Source organism: Mytilus galloprovincialis, chromosome 8, assembly GCF_965363235.1.
Source record: "Mytilus galloprovincialis chromosome 8, xbMytGall1.hap1.1, whole genome shotgun sequence".
NCBI lineage: Eukaryota > Metazoa > Mollusca > Bivalvia > Mytilida > Mytilidae > Mytilus > Mytilus galloprovincialis.
In genome coordinates, this window is record NC_134845.1 from 51428439 (window position 1) to 51450928 (window position 22490).

Below are 22490 nucleotides of genomic sequence, written 5' to 3' on the forward strand. Positions count from 1 at the left end.
TTATTTGATATCACCTTTACATATATATCCCATAAACAATATAACTTCAATGAAGTCCTACATTCAAAATGAATAAGTTGGTTTATTACAATTAATGTAAAGACTAGCAAATTATCTACGAAGTATTCATTCATGACAGGGTTACCTCAGGTAACCCCAATTATAACACCAAATACAACACATTTAACTCAAGTGAACTCAGGTAACATTTACATATAATCGCATAAACAATACAAATCAATGAAGTCCTACATTTTAAATTGTGTAATTACAGCATAAATGCATATACCAGCAAAGTATCTACGAAGTATTCTTTCATAACAGGATAACCTCAGGTAACCCAAAAAATAACAACAAATATAATCGATTCAAATCAAATTAACATAAGGTTGCACTCTTGTTATTGACTGTTCCATAGGCTTACATGCAAAACAGCTGAACTTAGAAAAAAAATTCATGTTCATATCATGTATGTACCAAAGTGAAATTGTGATTTAATTGAAAAAAGGGGGTCTTGCCACGAAAAATAAAAAGTTACGCAATCCTGAAGTCAACTCATTTTTTTCTACTTTCTGTTTGCTATTTTTACTAGACCTCACCACTTCAAGTAAACATGATATCCTTTCACTTTCCTGGATGATATCCCCAAAAGATGCAAGATTTTTTAAAAAGTCTATATTTATGTTTCCATTCACCATAAACCTATAAACAAACAGAAAAAAATGAGTTCAGAAAAAAATTCAGTCTTCTAAATTATCTGTAAATCTCATTCTTGTCTATCTTTATGAATAACCTGACCATGCACAGTTGTACAGTGGTTCACTGAGGTAACCTGACCATGCACAAGAGTACAATGGTGTCCTGAGGTAACCTGACCATGCCCAGTTGTACAGTGGTTCCCTGAGGTAACCTGACCATGCACAGTAGTACAATGGTTCCTGAAGTAATCTGACCAGGCACAGTAGTGCAAATGTTCCCTGAGGTAACCTGACCATGCACAGTAGTAAAATGGTTCCCTGAGGAAACTTGACCATGCACAGTAGTACAATAGTTCCCTGGGGAAACCTGACCATGCACAGTAGTACAATGGTTCCCTGAGGTAACATGACAATGCACAGTATTACAATGGTTCCCTGAGGTAACCTGACCATGCACAGTAGTACAGGGGTTCCCTGAGGTAACATGACCATGTACAGTAGTGCAATGGTTCCCTGAGGTAGCCTGACCATGCACAGTAGTACAATGGTTCCCTGAGATAAACTTACCATGCACAGTAGTACAATGGTTCCCTGAGGTAACCTACCAATGCACAGAAGTACAATGGTTCCTTGCAGTAACCTGACCATGTACAGTAGTACAATGATTCCCTTGGGAAACCTGACAATGCACAGTAGTACAATGGTTCCCTGAGGTAACCTGACCATGAACAGTAGTACAATGGTTCCCTGAGATAAACTGACCATGCACAGTAGTACAATTGTTCCCTGAGGTAACATGATCATGTACAGTTGTACGCTGGTTCCCTGAAGTAATCTGATCATGCACAGTAGTGCAATGGTTCTCTGAAGTAACCTGACCATGCACGGTAGTGCAATGATTCCCTAATTACTTACCAAGCACAGTAGTACAATTGTTCCCTGAAGTAACCTGACCATGCAGAGTAGTACACTTATTCACTGAGGTAACATGACCATGTACAGTAGTACAATGGTTCCCTGAGGAAACCTGACAATGCACAGAAGCACAATGGTTCCCTGAGGTAACCTGACCATGCACAGTAGTACATTGGTTCCCAGAGATAAACTGACCATGCACAGTAGTACAAATGTTCCCTGAGGTAACATGACCATGTACAGTTGTACGATGGTTCCCTGAAGTAACCTGATCATGCACAGTAGTGCAATGGTTCTCTGAAGTAACCTGACCATGCACGGTAGTGAAATGATTCCCTAATTACTTACCAAGCACAGTAGTACAATTGTTCCCTGAAGTAACCTGACCATGCAGAGTAGTACACTTATTCCTTGAGGTTTCCTACCATGCACAGTAGTACAATGGTTCCCTGAAGAAACCTGACCATGCACAGTAGTGCAATGGTGCCCTGAGGTAACCTGACCATGCACAGTAGTACAGGGGTTCCCTGAGGTAACATGACCATGTACAGTAGTGCAATGGTTCCCTGAGGTAGCCTGACCATGCACAGTAGTACAATGGTTCCCTGAGATAAACTTACCATGCACAGTAGTACAATGGTTCCCTGAGGTAACCTACCAATGCACAGAAGTACAATGGTTCCCTGCAGTAACCTGACCATGTACAGTAGTACAATGATTCCCTTGGGAAACCTGACCATGCACAGTAGTACAATGGTCACCTGAGGTAACATGACCATGTACAGTAGTGCAATGGTTCCCTGAGGTAGCCTGACCATGCACAGTAGTACAATGGTTCCCTGAGATAAACTTACCATGCACAGTAGTACAATGGTTCCCTGAGGTAACCTACCAATGCACAGAAGTACAATGGTTCCCTGCAGTAACCTGACCATGTACAGTAGTACAATGATTCCCTTGGGAAACCTGACCATGCACAGTAGTACAATGGTCACCTGAGGTAACATGACAATGCACAGTAGTACAATGGTTCCCTGAGGTAACCTGACCATGAACAGTAGTACAATGGTTCCCTGAGATAAACTGACCATGCACAGTAGTACAATTGTTCCCTGAGGTAACATGATCATGTACAGTTGTACGCTGGTTCCCTGAAGTAATCTGATCATGCACAGTAGTGCAATGGTTCTCTGAAGTAACCTGACCATGCAGAGTAGTACACTTATTCACTGAGGTAACATGACCATGTACAGTAGTACAATGGTTCCCAGAGGAAACCTGACAATGCACAGAAGCACATCGGTTCCCTGAGGTAACCTGACCATGCACAGTAGTACATTGGTTCCCTGAGATAAACTGACCATGCACAGTAGTACAATTGTTCCCTGAGGTAACATGACCATGTACAGTTGTACGATGGTTCCCTGAAGTAACCTACCAATGCACAGAAGTACAATGGTTCCCTGCAGTAACCTGATCATGCACAGTAGTACAGGGGTTCCCTGAGGTAACATGACCATGTACAGTAGTGCAATGGTTCCCTGAGGTAGCTTGACCATGCACAGTAGTACAATGGTTCCCTGAGATAAACTTACCATGCACAGTAGTACAATGGTTCCCTGAGGTAACCTGGCAATGCACAGAAGTACAATGGTTCCCTGCAGTAACCTGACCATGTACAGTAGTACATTGATTCCCTTGGGAAACCTGACCATGCACAGTAGTACAATGGTCACCTGATGTAACATGACAATGCACAGTAGTACAATGGTTCCCTGAGGTAACCTGACCATGAACAGTAGTACTGTGGTTCACTGAGGTAACATGACCATGTACAGTAGTACAATGGTTCCCTGAGGAAACCTGACAATGCACAGAAGCACAATGGTTCCCTGAGGTAACCTGACCATGCACAGTAGTACATTGGTTCCCTGAGATAAACTGACCATGCACAGTAGTACAATTGTTCCCTGAGGTAACATGACCATGTACAGTTGTACAATGGTTCCCTGAAGTAACCTGATCATGCACAGTAGTGCAATGGTTCTCTGAAGTAACCTGACCATGCACGGTAGTGCAATGATTCCCTAACTACTTACCAAGCACAGTAGTACAATTGTTCCCTGAAGTAACCTGACCATGCAGAGTAGTACACTTATTCCCTGAGGTTTCCTACCATGCACAGTAGTACAATGGTTCCCCGAAGAAACCTGACCATGCACAGTAGTGCAATGGTTCCCTGATGTAACCTGACCATGCACAGTAGTACAATGATTCCTTGAGGTAAACTCACAATACACAACAGTACAATGGTTCCATGAGGTAGCCTGACCATGCACAGTAGAACAACGAATCCCTGAGGAGACTTGAACATGCACAATAGTACAATGGTTCCCTGCATTGTAGTACAATGGTTCCCTGAGGTAACCTGGCAATGCACAGAAGTACAATGGTTCCCTGCAGTAACCTGACCATATACAGTAGTACAATGGTTCCCTGAGGAAACCTGACAATGCACAGAAGCACAATGGTTCCTTGAAGTAACCTGACCATGCACAGTAGTACATTGGTTCCCTGAGATAAACTGACCATGCACAGTAGTACAATTGTTCCCTGAGGTAACATGACCATGTACAGTTGTACAATGGTTCCCTGAAGTAACCTGATCATGCACAGTAGTGCAATGGTTCTCTGAAGTAACCTGACCATGCACGATAGTGCAATGATTCCCTAATTACTTACCAAGCACAGTAGTACATTTGTTCCCTGAAGTAACCTGACCATGCAGAGTAGTACACTTATTCCCTGAGGTATCCTACCATGCACAGTAGTACAATGGTTCCCTGAAGAAACCTGACCATGCACATTAGTGCAATGGTTTCCTGAGGTAACCTGACCATGCACAGTAGTACAGGGGTTCTTTGAGGTAAACTCACAATACACAACAGTACAATGGTTCCATGAGGTACCATGACCATGCACAGTAGAACAACGATTCCCTGAGGAGACTTGAACATGCACAATAGTACAATGGTTCCCTGAGGTTACCTGACAATGCCCAGTTGTATAGTAGTTACCTGGTGTAACATGACCATGCACAGTAGTGCAATGGTTCCCTGAGGTAACCTGACCATGCACAGTAGTTCAATGGTTCACTTAAGTAACCTGACCATGCACAGTAGTGCAATGTTTCTCTGAGGTAACCTGACCATGCACAGTAGTGCAATGGTTCACTTAAGTAACCTGACCATGCACAGTAGTGCAATGTTTCCATGAGGTAACCTGACCCTGCACAGTAGTTCAAGGGTTCCCTGAAGTAACCTCAAAATACACAGCAGTACTATGGTTCCCTGAGGTATCATGATCATGCACAGTAGAACAATGATTTCCTCAGGAGACTTGACCATGCACAATAGAACAATGGTTCCCTGCAGATTGGTACAATGGCTCCCTGAGGTTACCTGACCATGTCCAGTTGTACAGTGGTTCCCTGAGGTAACATGACCATGCACAGTAGTGCAATGGTTCCCTGAGGTAACCTGACCATGCACAGTAGTTCAATGGTTCCCTGAGGTAACCTCAAAATACACAGCAGTACAATGGTTCCCTGAGGGACCATGACCATGCACAGTAGAACAATGATTCCCTGAGGAGACTTGACCATGCACAGTAGTACAATGCTTTCCTGAGGTTACCTGACCATGCCCAGTTGTACAGTGGTTCCCTGAGGTAACAAGACCATGCACAGTAGTACAGTGGTTCCTTGTAGTAACCTGACCATGCACTCTAGTACAATGGTTCCCTGAGGTAACCTCACCATGCACAGTAGTAAAATGGTTCCCTGAGGTAACCTGACCATGCACAGTAGTACAATGGTTCCCTGAGATAAACTTACCGTGCATAGTAGTACAATGGTTCCCTCAGGTAACCTGGCAATGCACAGTAGTACAATGCTTTCCTGAGGTTACCTGACCATGCAAAGTTGTACAGTGGTTCCCTGAGTAACCTGACAATGCATAGTATTACAATGATTTCCTGAGGTAACCTGACCATGCACAGTAGTACAAAGGTTCCCTGAGGTAACATGACAATGCACAGTAGTACAATGGTTCCCTGAGGTAACCTGACCATGCACACTAGTTCAATGGTTCCCTGAGGTAACCTCAAAATACACAGGTACAATGGTTCCCTGAGGGACCATGACCATGCACAGTAGAACAATGATTCCCTGAGGAGACTTGACCATGCACAATAGTACAAAGATTCGATGCACAGTAGTACAATGCTTTCCTGAGGTTACCTGACCATGCCCAGTTGTACAGTGGTTCCCTGAGGTAACATGACCATGCACAGTAGTACAGTGGTTGCTTGTAGTAACCTGACCATGCACAGTAGGACAATGGTTCCCTGAGATAACCTGACCATGCACAGTAGTAAAATGGTTCCCTGAGGTAACCTGACCATGCACAGTAGTACAATGGTTCCCTGAGATAAACTTACCATGCACAGTAGTACAATGGTTCCCTCAGGAAACCTGGCAATGCACAGTAGTACAATGCTTTCCTGAGGTTACCTGACCATGCATAGTTGTACAGTGGTTCCCTGAGTAACCTGACAATGCATAGTATTACAATGGTTTCCTGAGGGAACCTGGCCATGCACAGTAGTACAAAGGTTCCCTGAGGTAACATGACAATGCACAGTAGTACAATGGTTCCCTGAGGTAACCTGACAATACACAGTAGTACATAGTTCCCTGAGGTAACCTGACCATGCACAGTTGTACAGTGGTTTCCAGAGTAACCTGACCATGCACAGTAGTGCAATGGTTCCCTCGGTAACATGACCATGCACAGTAGTACAATCGATCCCTGAGGTAACCAGACCATGCACAGTAGAACAATGGTTCCTTGAAGTAACCCGCCCATGCACAGTAGTACCATGGTTCCCTGAGGTAACCTTACCATGCACAGTAGTACAATGGTTCCCTGAGGTAACCTGGTCATGTATAGTAATTTACATATGACCTGAGGTAACCTTGTCATGTACAGTAATTTACAGATGACATGATGTAACCTGGTCATGTACAGTAATTTACAGATGACCTGAGGTAGCCTGTCCGCGAAAAAAAAGAACATAGATGTAATCTGAACTAAGCTGACGAAGGGAGTTATGAACATTCAATTGTGGTAACCTGAGGTTTGTAGAAAATTAGCGTTTTGCAAAGTTTATCTGTGGTAACATGCAGCTGGTACAATGACCATGAAGTTGTGACCTTAGGTAACCTCACCATATTCTAACATACAGAGGTATTCTGAGGTTACATATTTATATACAGTAGTTAAGAAATGACATTAGTTAACATGTGCACTTGGCCATGTATAGAAATGCAGAAGTGCCCTGAGGAAAACTAAAAAAATAGTGTTTTGTAAAGTTTATACAAACTGTGGTAATACGAGTATGTGCAGTAATACAGAGTAACCTCACCATGTACAGCAATACAGAGGTAATATTAGGTAACCTCACAATGTTCCATCATACAGAGGTGAACTGAGGTAACCTCACCATGTGAGCAATCATAGATATGATCTGGGATACAGGAAATACACAGTAATTTAAAGATGACCTAAGGTTATCTGACCATGTACAAAAGTACACTGGAGATGTGAGGTTTTTCCTTGAAAATATCCAACATCTCTCAAATAAGATTAATTAAGACAATTAACATTTAAAAAAAGCAGTTATATACTATATAACCTGTGCTTGTAACTACGTTACTTTCAAAGTAATGTCAAATGAAAAAAAAATAGATTACTGTTCGTACTGCAATGTTTCTCTTTTTTAATACTGGTGAATAAAATCCTTACAGTGTGTACTGGCTGGTCATCATCGCGAATGATACGATTTTGATACTAATACACAGCTAATGAATATTATGCATGAATATAGATAAGATCAGCACGTGTAGCCATAGACTGAGAGTTGTAGATTTGTAGTGTAAATATATAGATGCCGTTTATAGAATACAAGTTAGGTCAGAAACATAGTTATTAAAATTGAAAAAGGAAATGGTGAATATGTCAAAGCGACAACCACCCGACCATAGAGCAGACAACAGCCGAAGGCAACCAATGGGTCTCCAATGTAGCGAGAATTCCCGCAGCTGTAGGTGTCCTTCAGCTGGCCCCTAAAAATATGCATAATAGTTCAGTGATAATGGACGTCATACTAAACTCCGAATTATACACAAGAAACTTAAATTTAAAATCATACAAGCCTAACAAAGGCCAGAGGCTCCTGAGTTGGGACATGCGCAAAATTGCGGCGGGGTTAAACATGTTTATGAGATCTCAACCCTCCTCCTATACATCTAGCCAGTGTAGAAAAGTATAAGCATAACTATACGCACATTATAATTCAGTTCAAGAGAAGTCGGAGTCCGATGTCAAAAGATGTAACAAAAAAAAAAAAATGACAATAGTACATAAATAACAACAGACTACTAGCAGTTAACTGACATGCCAGCTCCAGACCTCAATTAAACTGATTGAAAGAGTATGTGTTCATCATATGAATATCGGGCACAATCCCTCCCGTTAGGGGTTTAGTATCATCACCCACATAAAATATATGAGAAGAACATAACCCGTGTCATGCCAACAACTGTTTTTAAGAAATAGATGTGTTTAGTTCCGATTCAAAGACTCTATCAGTGAATCAATATTAAAGCCAAAATATGCAATCTTTAATGACCTGACAACAGTATCGTAACTATATCCCTTTTTAATAAGTCTATTTAAAGGTTTTGTTAGTTTCTGAGGAGAATACTGACATTTTTGTTCTTTATAAAGAATATTTCCATAAAAAATTGGATGTGAAATACCTGAACGCATAAGATGTCTGCATGTTGAGTTATATTTACGAATTATTTCCTTATACCGATGATAAAATTTAGTAAATGTTTTGACCAGTTTGTGATATCGAAAACCCTGGTGTAATAATTTTTCAGTAATACATATATTTCTCTCGCTAAAATCTAATACGTTGTTACATACACGAGAGAACCGTACAAGTTGAGATATATAAACACCATAAGATGATGACAAAGGAACGTCACCATCTACAAATGGATAATTAACAATAGGAAATGAAAAATTAGCTCTCTTATCATAAATTTTTGTATTAAGCTTCCCGTTTATGATATAGATATCACGATCGAGGAAAGGGCAGTGATCATTGTTATCATTAGCTTTATTTAAAGTAAGTTCTACAGGATAAATTTCTTTAGTATACATACGGAAGTCGTCATTATTGAGAGCCAATATATCATCCAAATATCTTAAAGTATTGTTAAATTTTTGTATCAAATGTTGTTTTGATGGGTCTTTGCTAATTTAAGTCATAAATTGTAACTCATAACAATACAAAAACAGGTCCGCAATAAGTGGTGCACAGTTAGTCCCCATTGGAATTCCAATAACTTGACGATATACGGAATCTCCAAAGCGAACAAAAATGTTATCAAGTAACAATTCAAGCGCATAAATAGTATCAAAGCATGTCCAATTGACATAGTTCTTTGTTTATTGCTACTAAAAAATGATCGCAAAGAGTTTGAACATATGTACTCGCATTCCGACTTTTTAAATGCCCAGTTAATTAGGGATGTGAATTTTTTCTTAATAAGAATATGAGGCAAAGTGGTATATAGGGTAGAAAAATCAAAACTTTGAACAGATTTAAAATCACCAATATATGCATGCAATTTATCAAGTACTTCCAACGAGTTTTTGACACTCCAAAAGTAATTAATTCCACTATTTTCAAAGGACTTATTTGAACAATTTATTATCAGGTTTTTATTGTACCAAGTGTACTAGTAAGTAAAACAGACAATTTAGTAGTTGAACAATGGACAGTGGCGGGTCATGGGGTGTTCTAAGTAGGAACCCTTTTTTTTGGAGATCAATGCATTTGAATGGGAACATATAGTTGGAACCCCCTCCTTGTGTCCTGAATTGGGAACTCCCCCTTTTTAAAAAAAATTAGTTGGATCCGCCACTGCCCCTCATGCAGTCGGACAAGATGGACTGATTTTCAATAACCTATCTATTAAATGTTATCATTTTCTACTTATGTTACTTTAAAAGAATTAACCAAAATCAATATATGCGTAATCTGTCCATATGTTAGTGTCATATATTATTAACTATTTTAAAGCCAATCGAGTAAAATACGGATCTATAAATGTATGCTTTGCTTAAATGATAAAGATTTATGATTATTTACACTTTGATATAATTGATGGAATACTTTTCACATATCGATTGTTTGTACAACTTTTATGAAGAAAAAAAACGTATGTGCCTGCCCCAAGTCAGGAGCCTGTAATTCAGTGGTTGTCGTTTGTTTACTAGTATGTGCTACATATTTGTTTTTGTTCATTTGTTTTATATAATTAAGGCCGTTAGTTTTCTCGTTTGAATTGTTTTTCATTGTTATTTCTGAACCTTTTATAGATGACAATGCGGTATGGACTTTGCTCATTGTTGAAGGCCGTACGGTGACCTACAGTTGTTAATTTCTGTGTCCTTTTGTGGACAGTTGTCCCATTGGGATTTATACCACAGCTTCTTTTTTATATGTATCATTATTGAACGCATACATATCGTTATCTAGGTTCTTCTATTTTAATTGTATATATATATATATAAGTCTGAAAATTACACCAAACAGTGTTAGAGTTAGATTTTCTACTGACAAATTTTTTGTCCGTCCCTCAGCGGGATTCGAACTCACACCTTTGATACACTACAGCACCAATCGCTTAGCCTCGTGTCCAGCGCTCTAGACCACTCGACCACATCCGCTATATAAAAATATAACTTCAATAGTCGTAGTGTTACCTTGTCACGGAAGGTGAATCTAGAGATAGACATGAGACACGTGTTTTGTAAGCGTGTGTAGATGTTGTATTATTATTTTCATACACAATGTATTTATTATTTGTCAGCAATCTAACTCAACAATTTTTATATATCATATGAGATCATGATTAATTTCATTATACAGTCACTAGAAATAAGTATATTATACAAACAAGTCTAAACAAGTGACAAACCATACAATATACATGTCCACTGGATCTAAGAGTGATATAGATACAAGGTTAATGCAAATATTTATATAAGTCTGAAAATTACACCAAACAGTGTTAGAGTTAGATTTTCTACTGACAAATTTTTTGTCCGTCCCTCAGCGGGATTCGAACTCACACCTTTGATACACTACAGCACCAATCGCTTAGCCTCGTGTCCAGCGCTCTAGACCACTCGACCACATCCGCTATATAAAAATATAACTTCAATAGTCGTAGTGTTACCTTGTCACGGAAGGTGAATCTAGAGATAGACATTAGACACGTGTTTTTTAAGCGTGTGTAGATGTTGTATTATTCTTTTCATACACAATGTATTTATAATTTGTCAGCAATCTAACTCAACAATTTTTATATATCATATGAGATCATGATCAATTTCATTATACAGTCACTAGAAATAAGTATATTATACAAACAAGTCTAAACAAGTGACAAACCATACAATATGCATGTCCACTGGATCTAAGAGTGATATAGATACAAGGTTAATGCAAATATTTATATAAGTCTGAAAATTACACCAAACAGTGTTAGAGTTAGATTTTCTACTGACAAATTTTTTGTCCGTCCCTCAGCGGGATTCGAACTCACACCTTTGATACACTACAGCACCAATCGCTTAGCCTCGTGTCCAGCGCTCTAGACCACTCGACCACATCCGCTATATAAAAATATAACTTCAATAGTCGTAGTGTTACCTTGTCACGGAAGGTGAATCTAGAGATAGACATGAGACACGTGTTTTTTAAGCGTGTGTAGATGTTGTATTATTATTTTCATACACAATGTATTTATTATTTGTCAGCAATCTAACTCAACAATTTTTATATATCATGGCGGGTCATGGGGTGTTCTGGGGATAGGAACCCTTTTTTATATATATATATATATATATATATATATATATATATCTACTACCCCTTTCGAATAAACAAAGAATGGTACACAAAGAAGCTTTAAATAAAATACATTTCAAACAAAGATAAGAAAAAACCAACGAAAGTGGTAATTATTTAACAATTTTGCATTAGTGTTAATGCTAACTAATCTTACAGTGCAAGATGCATGCAGTACACTTAAATTCAAATAATGCCGTGACAGTTTATAGCGATATTTTTTGTAACAGCTCAGTGGCGGGTCATGGGGTGTTCTGGGGATAGGAACCCTTTTTTTTTGGAGATCAATGCATTTGAATGGGAACATATAGTTGGAACCCCCTCCTTGTGTCCTGAATTGGGAACTCACCCTTTAAAAAAAAAATTAGTTGGATCCGCCACTGCCCCTCATGCAGTCGGACAAGATGGACTGATTTTCAATAACCTATCTATTAAATGTTATCATTTTCTACTTATGTTACTTTAAAAGAAGTAACCAAAATCAATATATGCGTAATCTGTCCATATGTAAGTGTCATATATTACCAAACACAATGATAGTCAAAGTTTCAACAGGACATTCACGAAACTTAGGCAGCAATCACTTCATTTTCAGGGGGGGGGGGGGGGTGGTGGCTATGTTTTTTTTTTTAAAGTTTGTTTCTTATTGTTTGAGAAACAAATAACTTGTTTTTGACCCTGAGAAAAAAAATTGTTTGTTTCACCCTCAGCTGCCACTATATGTAATGCTAAAATTGAAATGAAAGAAAAAAATGTTTTCGACATGTCTCCAAAAAATATTGTCTTTCGCCGAAGGAAAAAAATCCATAGACCCCCCCCCCCCTCCCCGAAAATCAAATGTTTGCTGCCTTAGGCATGTGTGGATAACTTTTATTCTTTAATAGTTAGTTAAAATAATTGTATACATTTATTTACATAAATCTCTATGAAACCAGTTTTTGACAACTATCATTATAAAAGTTTAAATCGCCATTCAAAAAGTGTTTTCTTTTTAATTATTTTAAGTCATTTACGTTTCACTAAATAAATGTCTGTTCACGGTGCAATGATCACAAATTAACCAAATATTTGGATTTTTTCGTGAATTATTTGGCGTAACTTATTGTAAAAAATTGTATGTGTTCCTGTTTTCTCCTATTTTTCGCACATATACTGTCAGTCGAAATAGAAAGTACAATGATGTATTTTTAGTTTATTCTATTTTTAGATCATGTTATTACTACGCATATGGGCACTATTGCAACGATTACCTGAGGGCACCGATTACCTCAGGGCATACAGCAGCGGACCTAACTGCCATCTGCATTATTAATTGGCATGAGTGTCGTAATATCATCCACGACTCACTCAGTACTTACTGTTTGAAATGGATAAAACGGGAAAAAGCTGACAAAAAATCTTTGGACTCTTTTGCTTAATTCAGTAATGAACATAGTTGATATACGTATTCAACATTTTAAAGAACATTTTACTCTTAACAATAACCACAATAAACCTATTTCGTGTATCAAACATAAACTAAAAGAACTAGCCAAGAAATTTGTTTTTGTCCCGGCCGGTAAAGCTGCTAATAATATTATAATTGTTTGACGTAAATTTTACATTGTGGTTCTACAAAAAGAAATCACCAATTCACCAACATTCCAACTGACTCCATTTTCAGAATACGACATCTGTAACAAACATAAACTTTTAGCTACCGCTTTACAAGCAGAACAACCAAGAACAATGAAAGTCCGAACTATGTATTGGCTTCCGAAACTACACAAAACACCTTACAAATATAGATTTAGTTCGTCTTCAAGCCATTGTTCCACTACTAAATTATCTATTCTTCTTACCAGTACACTTGGTACAATCAAAAACCTGATAATAAATTGTTCAAAAAAGGCCTTCGAAAATAGTGGAATAAATTATGAGTGTCAAAAACTCGTTGGAAGTACTTGATAAATTGTATGCTTATATTGGTGATTTTGAATCTGTTCAAAGTTTTGAATTTTCTACCCTATATACCACATTGCCTCACATTCTCATTAAGGAAAAATTCACACACCTAATTAAATGGGCATTTAAAAAGTCAGAATGTGAATATATATGTTCAAACCCTTTATGTCATTTTTAAGTAGCATACTATATCTGCCCTTGAATTTTTACTAGATAACATTTTTGTTCGCTTTGGAGATTCCGTATATCGCCAGGTTATCGGAATTCCAATGGGGACTAACTGTGCACCACTTATTGCGGACCTGTTTATGTATTGCTATGAGTTACAATTTATGACAAAAATCAGCAAAGACCCATCGAAACAACATCTGATACACAAATTTAATAATACTTTTAGATATTTGGATGATATTTTGGCTCTCAATAATGACGACTTTAGTATGTATACTAAAGAAATTTATCCTGTTGAACTTACTTTAAATAAAGCTAATGCTAACAATGACCCATTGCCCTTTCCTCGATCTTGATAGCTATATCATTAACGGAAAGCTTAATACTAAAAGAGATGATAAAAGAGATGATTTCTCATTTCTTATCGTTAATTATCCATTTTTAGATGGTGATGTTCCCTTGTCATCATCTTACGGTATTTATATATCTCAAGCTGAACGATTCGCTCGTGTATGTAACAATGTTTTAGATTTTAACGAGAAATTTATGTATTACTGAAAAATTATTACACCAGGGTTTTCGATATCACAGACTAGCCAAAACATTTACTAAATTTTATCATCGGTACAAGGACATCATTCGTAAATATAGCTCAACATGCAGACTTCTTATACGTTCAGGTATTTCACATCCAATGTTTTATGGAAATATTCTTTATAAAGAACAAAAATGTCAGTATTCACCTAAGAATCTAACAAAACCTTTAAATAGACTTATTAAGAAGGGATATAGTTACGATACTGTAGTCAGGTCATTGACACCGGTAATGTTCTTCTCATATATGTTATGATGGTATGATATTAAACCCCTCACGGGAAGGATTGTGCCTGATATTCATATGATGAAGTCATAATCTTTCAATCAGTTTAATTGAAGTCTGGAGCTGGTATGTCAGTTACCTGCTAGAAGTCTGATGTTATTTATGTATTATTGTCATTTTGTTTATTTTCTTTGGTTACATCTTCTGACATCAGACTCGGACTTCTCTTGAACTGAATTTTAATGTGCATATTGTTATGAGTTTACTTTTCTGCATTGGCTAGAGGTATAGAGGAGGGTTGAGATCTCATCAACATGTTTAACCCCGCCGCATTTTTGCGCCTATCCTAAGTCAGGAGCCTCTGGCCTTTGTTAGTCTTGTATTATTTTTAATTTTAGTTTCTTGTGTACAATTTGGAGCTTAGTATGGCGTTAATTATCACTGAACCAGTATATATATATATGTTTAGGGGCCAGCTGAAGGACGCCTCCGGGTGCGGGAATTTCTCGCTGCATTGAAGACCTGTTGGTGACCTTCTGCTGTTGTCTTCTCTATGGTCGGGCTGTTGTCTCTTTGACACATTCCCCATTTACATTCTCAATTTTATTACTTTCATAAATTGGAGAATCTCAATGGAAAAAAATATATTTCTCATATTTCTCAAGCAAAAGATTTTCTATATAATGTTCATACAACATTTGTTAAAATCCTTGAATGGATTTGTTTATTCTGGCTAATGACATCTAAATGTATATCCAAACACACACAAAAAAGCACAGATTTTGTTTTGATCAAAATTAATTATAAGAAATATACAGAGTAAAAATGTATAAGAGAAACGAAATATAGGAAAATGATATTCAAACCCTGAAATCGAATTCACACTGACAATGCTATGGCAAAAAATAACGAAAACGGCGAAAAGACAAAAAACAACAACGAAAACTAAAAACTAAGCGACATGAACCCCCCAAAAACGGGGGTTATCTAAAGTGCGCCCTAGTGGTAAGTTGATCCTGTCCCAAAAGTGGCACCCGTTGTAAGTCGGCAGGTCACAACGGGATATCTAGCGGTTAATATTCCTGTTCGTGTTCTTCAAAAATACTGTTCAAGTATCTCTAACGCTGATGAAAAACACAAACAAGTGTTTTTACCTCTTAGAAGTTTAAATAACACTTATTTATTACATTTATAACACATGTATTCATAGATGTATTTCGAAACAAGGCGTTCATTTAATTCTATTTTTATATTTACATACCTGTAAAAAAGCAAGCCAGTATAAGTAATACAGTTAGACAACGTTTTCCCGGTTGTTCATCATGCCAGATGCAGTGGGGTGGCAGAAAAAATATAAGTGCTATGAAAATCCATGCTGCATAAAGTGAGTATTTGAAGCATTGGAACCAAACTGAAAATAACAAAAGAAATTCTGCTTCCTTTGATATCAGTTATACTGTTTTATCAGACATAATCTAAAACACAAATTAAAACCTTAAATATAGGCTCTAAAGAGCCTGTGTCGCTCCCCTTGGTATATTTACGTATCAAACAAAGGTCACTCTTTCAAATTGTAGAGCATAGATTTCTTGACAAAAATCTCAATTTTGTTGATCTTGTATTACTGATCTTTTAGTCAGATTAGTGTTTATCTTCTTTAGATTTTGCTGAAAACACTAAAGAGGGTAAACAAATTCCTCATTTAAGGACAAACACTCCTATGAAGAGTGACAATCTACAAACTATATCGGCAAAATTTGATTTTTGGATAGCTTTTGCCTTGTTGATTATGTTAATCATTTAAAGTGTTTATTTATCTATTATGAATTAAATCATGTAAGGCGAAACTGGAAAAAAATTGTTTCACTCTAAATATTATAGTTTTCATGACAGACGCCAAAATTGAAAAAAGGTAAATTTGTCATTATTCTGAACATATTTGATCATTTCAGATTTTCTTTGTTTGATACGTAAATGTAAGCTTTTCATCATCCAGACATCAAGGAGCGGGGCCAGGGGTTTAACTGTTATGATGTTATGGTGTAATTTATCTTTGTTATCTGTTATTCTGAAAATATATTTGCTGTTAGCTGTTATTGTCTTATTCCTTGTTAGTTGTTATAGGACTATTATTTTTATTGTTATCTGTTAGTGTGAGATTGTATTTTCTGTTAAGCCCTAGTCCCACTAGACCACGATCATATGGAACGCCGGAACAGTCTTATAGTGTAAATATTTAATGTGTTATGTCGCTTTGTCTTTACGTCCTGTCGTTTCTTCTTTATGTTATGTGTAAATGTCTGTATATCATGACACGGCATCTCTGTGTCATGTCAAATTAGTTATTTGTTTGGTCAAACAGTAGTATGATTTGTCATTGCTAAATTTTGTTGTGTACAATAGGCATTACATTATGCTTTTACTACTATATATTCTGTGAATACTTCGAAACTTTATGATCAACCACCTTTACATTCTCTCATATTTTATCTATGTTCCGTCTGTTCTTCTTTTACGTAAGTCAGTTAAAAATTGCGTCCTGTCTCAAATGTGATTGTTATGCCGAATGTTCTAAAGGTTTTGTTTTGATACACCTTTGTTCTATTTTAACCTCATGATATTATAGTCTTTTGGCGTTATGTTGTGTTAATATATATGTATCTCCAGTGACAAACACAACACATCATGGTATAGTTCCTATGCGTTTTGCCGAACAATTGATACTCTCTGTGAGCATTCATTACGTCATGTGCAAATGCCTTTTACATTATGTGCAAACAACTTAAACGTTTTGTGCAAACCTCTTTTACCTTATGTGCATACATCGTTCCCCTATGTGCAAACACCGTTTACCTTATGTGCAAACATAGTTTACCTCATGTGCAAACACCTATTACGTTATGTGTAAATACCTATTAAGTTATATATAACAACTACATCATTATGTGCAAGCACTATTACGTTATGTGCAAATACCGCTTACATTATGTGCAAACTTGTGCAAATGCCTATTACATTATGTCCAAACATCTATTACGTTATGTGCAAACACCTATTACGTTATGTCCAAACAACTATTACGTTATGTGCAAACACCTATTACGTTCTGGTAAACGCTTTTTTGACACAGATTAAAACAAAACGCATTAGTGATATACACTTTGAAAATTAAGAAAATTATAAGTTTTAGCTTTCTAAAAAGCTCTGAACTACTTCGCTGTATTCTTTTTCAAGGTAGTATCCATTTGATGCTGAATGTGAACTGAAGGTAATATATGTGCATCGGGTTGTTGATTTAGTATTGGAAATGTAGTATTTTTATATATTGATTGATATAAAAATGTTATATAAATATTTAGTTTTTTGTTTTACATTTGTACTTAAAGAGTGTGCGTTATACATCCATTCTTTTTATATTTTGTTCACTTTACTTGTTGAAAATTAAAATATTGACAAAATACATAGACACGATTCTCGAGGTGTGTCTCTCTGGATGTGTGCCTAGATTGACAAAAGTCATAAAATACATTTAATGCATTTTTGAAAACATTATATGGGTCATTTTCAAAAAATGTCGAATTTTGAAATTGAAAAAAATATTAAAAGTTACTTATTCAAACAACCCTCTACATAAGCAAATCAAAACAAACAGTACTTTAAGAACAACATATTAAAAGATGCAATCTTAATGATGTCATACAAGAATATGTTGAAACATTTTTTGATCGGTGGTACATTATTTTGTCTATCCTGTTACCATTTTTAAAAGATATTTTGGGTTATTAAGAAAAGGTTTAGATCAAATGTTAAGCTTGTTTTACGTAGTCTATTAGATGGTTTTCAAGAGAATAAACTTCTATATATATTCATTCTGTAATATAATAGATTATTTGCCAATTTTCCAGGTTGTACTGAAAAATGACTCTAAAAATAGGTTTTCAAAGGTTGTAAAAATTACCACAAGTAATGCAAGTCTAAGATAGCAATTTATATTGTTCGGCATTTTTTCACCCTTTCAAATAAACCCAACATCAAGTAAATCTTTCATAAGTTAGTTTACTTTTCTTTTTATTTTATTGGTAACAGGAACGTACGTTTCTGATATATCACTATACAAAAGTCTATCCTGTTACCTTTTTGTCTATCCTGTTACCAATATCAGTATTGCACTTGCGAATGCTTAATTGGGAAGATTAAGACGTTATAACCTTAAGAAGAGTTCAAACAACGAAATAGTTCATTCTTTTTGCAGCTATATGTTAAGATAAAGAAATTAACGACGTTTTTGTCTACAATTGTCTATCCTGTTACTGTAACCATAGCAACCATAGTAACAGGATAGACATAACAGGATAGACAAATTTCTTCGTTTTTGATTGCTGTTGTGAAATAACTACTCCCTTTGGTGAAGTGATTATGTTTTTTTATTGTGAATTTGGTTTCCAGCACGTAATTGCACTTTTTACAAGTATAATGTTGGTGTAATTAATCAAAATTGGTGGTAACAGCATAGACATGAAAAAAAGTACGCTCTATTTTTTTGACTTAATGTCTTGAAATTTCTTTTCTCTACAATGCCGTTCAAGAAACGAGGCGTTTTAAATGTAAAGATTACTTTGCACTTTTGAGATCAACACTGACTGATTCAATATTCATAGGGAGAATAATTTAATGGCTGATTTAAGTAGCGGTAACAGGAAAGACATGAACCTCCTGTACGCTGATTCAATTTAGTTTGTAGATAATATGTTACATACAATGATAAAGAAGCTACGATTTTTCGTTAGTGTAATATTTAACTTTCTTAAAAAGTCCCTTTTGCAGATATCAAGGCGATCAGAAAATCGCAAAAAAATCATTTGAAATGTGTTTTTCTGACAATGTACGCAGACAAATACCCCTAAAATCGGTCTTAAATGCAGTTTAATCTTATCAAAATAGTTGTAAGGTGTGTTTATTATTAATGTTCTGAATCACAAATCCGACAAGCTTTCATTTAAACCATTACAACTGAAATTTCCATTAGAAATAAAAAATTTAGCATGGGTGTACTGAAAATTCGACATTTTTTGAAAATGACCCATATAGGAACATTTTTTAGCAAACAAATCGTGCATATTGCAGATTGGCAATGCAAATAAAGACGTATTAATGATTGATATTTCAATTTTCAATTTCAGTGTGTAATATATGCATAATAAAACGACCATGAATTAATATCATTTGATCTGAAATGTAATACACATAGTTAATTTTCCGGCATTTGATGGCTTAATATCCTCAAAATACAACAGTCTGTAATTATTTATCTCATTTAAGCCAATAGTTGTTGCTGAATATCAGCCACATCATGAAGCAAACAAACCGAATTTATATGTGACAAGTAATTATTTCAAGATGGCGTGTATATCGACTGAAACTAAAAGCTCTGCCCTGTTATTCGAAGCAAGAAGAAAGCTACATGTAAAAAACAAAATTCAACCTCATTTCTTTACGGAAAATGTGAACGGAAAATAAGATGATATAAAAAAAGAAGACGGGGTATTATTGCCAATGAGACAACTCTCCACAAGAGACCAAAATGACACAGAAATTATCAACTTAAAGTCACCGTACGGCCTTCAACAATGAGCAAAGCCCATACCGCATAGTCAACAATAAAAGGCCCGAAAAGATTATGTAAAACAATTTAAACGAGAGCACTAACGGCCTTATTTATGTAATGTTCTCTTTCATCTGCACCAAGCGGGTCATTTCATAGGTCGCCATATCTTGCATACATAATCATAAGATATGGTTTTGGAAGGTGCCGAATTACATTTATGAATTATAGACTTTTGACAAGGTCAACACATTGTATATGCGTCTATTCAGATTATATTGACCGAGGACGAAGATATTTTCCCGCCACCTCTTATCTTGTATTTGTTTTTTGAATTAGCAAGGACTTAATCAAACTGTGTATAGAACCAACAAATGCAGCCCCATCCTTTTCAAAAATTCTGGTTCCGCCACTGGTCATTGAATGAGAAAAAAGAGGGAAAAAAATCAGGTCCGTGTGTTTGTTTATCTAATGATATCTTAATGAACAACTTCTCTATTCGTTTTACATCGGATGACCGTGAGGGCTTTCATGTGCATTGCTGTCGCCTAAATTTCAATTACGTAACCTTCGTTTTAAGATTGTACCCGATCTATAAACATGATAATAATAAATACGCTGACATTATCGAGTGCAAAATTACATTCCATATCAATTGTTCTTAATTCATTTCAAATGGATACTCCTAAATATATATTTTTTTTAACATAAATTAATGATATGAAAATGTCCTTAAACTCGTTAGAAACATAAATAAAATAAAAAAATCTTTAATATTTATACACACGTACAAAAAAAGTGTGTTACCGCATGCGGAAGAATATCGCAGGAACGTTTGCAATCTCCCATGCAGAGTTATCTGTCTTTGCTCCCTCTCTCTCTGCGTGGGACATTGAATGTTTTGCTGGAATATATGAATGCCCACTCAAATTCAATCTATCAGAAAAATCGAATTATTACAGAAGAGTGTCCACCATGCACTTGCAAAATTATATATACATATCATGTAACTGTAATTTACAAATATTAAAATAATGTATAACAAAAAAAAACAGTTTACTGATTTGTATCACTTCTACGATGAGGTTGAATTTATCATTCACGCACAGAAAAAATATATATCTGTACTCTAACGTCACTTTCAGGTAAAGAGATGTGATTTGGTTTTCTGAGACAAGTGCTTGTGAACGTCCACAAGAACTTGCGGTCATCAGATGTTCAGTACTTCAGTACTTTGATTAATATCTTTAGACGTTACGCGCGATGTTCGTACCTCATTGGAAATTCGGTGTAGTTGGCAAGATGCAAGTCCAAAATATATAATTGCGTGATATCATATTCATTGCTATTGTACGTATTTTAAAAAATAACGATTTTTAAAATAAAAACGAAAAAAATAATTGTTGAAACTATGTTTTATGCCGCATGTGACAAGCTTCATTTTTAAAATACGGCGATTTTTAGGTTGTCCCGCGTAACATATTTCATTTATTGTAACCACTAAACTATGATTTTCGTCAAAACTATTTAAAATTTTGAAAAACGGTTTTTTCCATTATTAAACAGAATGATTCCTTCAGTCTTTGATGCATTTTTTATGACGTTATGATGACGTCATAGACAAAAACCGTGTTCCATACTACAAGGGCAAATCTGTCCCGCGGGGAAAAAAAATTGGGATTCCAGATTTGAGAATCAAAAAACATTTATCTAATGAAAAAACTTTAGTATTTGTATTTACTAAATCAATGTTAATTTGCTTAATTTTATGAATTTAAAGACAAATATCCTGAAAAATGATATATGGTAATTTGTGAGCGATTTTTCAAAGGCTTACAAGTTTGTCGCACCGCCATTTTTTGACGTAAAAACGAACTCAACTCAAATTTACGTCAATTGTTTGCTTATCACTGCTCTTATAATGGTAGAACTTTATGATTTTTTAAAATGTTATTTTTCTTAAATTTTCAAAAAACTAAAATACATCAATTTTCGATAAGTAGTTAAAAAGTACCGTCGATTTTGCGGAGTCTTACAAGAATGTCGCACTTGCTTAAAAACAACGTTTCAGTCGAATTTTTGGTTTGAACGTTACGAAATATTCGCGACGTTGTGTTACGCTTACATGTACGAACATCGCGCGTAACGTCTTAACATAAAGATGTTCTCAAAAATTAACAAAACATAACAAGGGTTTTATATTTTTTACAAATGTCTTATTATCCTTATTTTATCTTGATTCATTTTGAGAACTCAAATCGTATCAATGACATACTGCACATTT